The sequence below is a fragment of the Salminus brasiliensis genome, chromosome 5 (assembly GCF_030463535.1).
Source record: "Salminus brasiliensis chromosome 5, fSalBra1.hap2, whole genome shotgun sequence".
In the NCBI taxonomy this organism is placed as follows: Eukaryota; Metazoa; Chordata; class Actinopteri; order Characiformes; family Bryconidae; genus Salminus; species Salminus brasiliensis.
Window position 1 is genome coordinate 17,203,729 of NC_132882.1, and position 1,173 is coordinate 17,204,901.

A 1,173-nucleotide genomic window follows, 5' to 3' on the forward strand; every position below is an offset into this window, starting at 1 on the left:
ATAGGAGAAATGTATCTCCCAAGCCTGAGCATTGTTTAATGCGTTTTCTCACACTGGCTTTAGAAACAAAGTAGGAAAAGATAGAAGAGAGAGAGAGAGAGAGAGAGAGAAGACAGAAAGGGTGAACACAGAGCTACAGAAGTATTTATTGAGCATGCTACAGAGGTAAAAGCAGAGTACAGGAGAGAGAGATAGACAGAGGGAGAAAATAAAAACCACAACAAAGTCAATCCTTACTGCTTTGTTAGAAAAATGATCTTTTAATTGGGCCACATTCATACTTACTGAATTTTACATAAAAAAAGACCCGAAATATGGAACTTATTTACCACTGTCAACATGTACAGTCCATTCATGTGAAAAATAGACCCATAGGGTTTAGTGGGGGGGACAAAAAAAAACAAAAAAAAAAAACTTGGGCAAGATGTTTTGCAACCGTTACATTTTTATTTTATTTTTTTATACTGGATCAACATCAGCCTGCCCATGGGCTTAACCTCTGAGAAATACAAAATGAGGGATCTGCTTAAAAATTTGTGTTCAGTAAATTAAGACTAAAGGCACAAACTTTGGTCCCACCAGGTTGTCCCTCTTCTATGCACTGCTCATTTCAATAAGGCTCACATTTGTTAGCTTTTACTAATGCATGCAAACGGCCGTTCTCTGGACAAAGATTCTCAGAACTAACTACACCTGTTAGCACATGCAAAACAGCCTTTCCGTAGTTCAAACAAAAAAAAGGCAAAAGTAAATAAATGTCTACTATGCAAAACTCAAATTCGACATGTACTGTAGTTCTAGCCATCCATGTATGGGTACATTAAAAGAAATGTCTTAAAAAAAAAATGGTGGATCCACACTAATATTAAAGCTTGAAGGTGAACATTAAGCTCTATAAAGAATCAATGTAAAGGTCTGTTATATACATTCCACTGGATATCTCCCCAAGATCCTCAATTCTAACTGATCAAATATGCAAAACACAAAAGACAAATGAGCACAAAAAGCAAGCAAACATGGACTTGAATTCTAAGAGGCAAGATTTCACACACACACACACACACTGTACAATTCACACATGGGAGAAGAAGAAAGCAAGACAGCTGTTTTTACAAAACTTTACACCTCTACAACAAAGAAGCCTGTCCTCGTGTGGCCCACTTGGGTTTTATG

General features: G+C 36.9%; 1 protein-coding gene across 1 annotated transcript in view; it reads right to left on the reverse strand.

Moving 5' to 3' along the window:
• Positions 1 to 240: 240 nt before the first annotated feature.
• ptbp2a (polypyrimidine tract binding protein 2a) overlaps positions 241 to 1,173 on the reverse strand; it is a 13,766-nt gene continuing 12,833 nt past the window's right edge. The window contains exon 14 of the mRNA XM_072679670.1: positions 241 to 1,173. This exon is cut by the window's right edge and continues 436 nt beyond it. The gene's annotated coding sequence lies outside the window, so the exon portion shown is untranslated.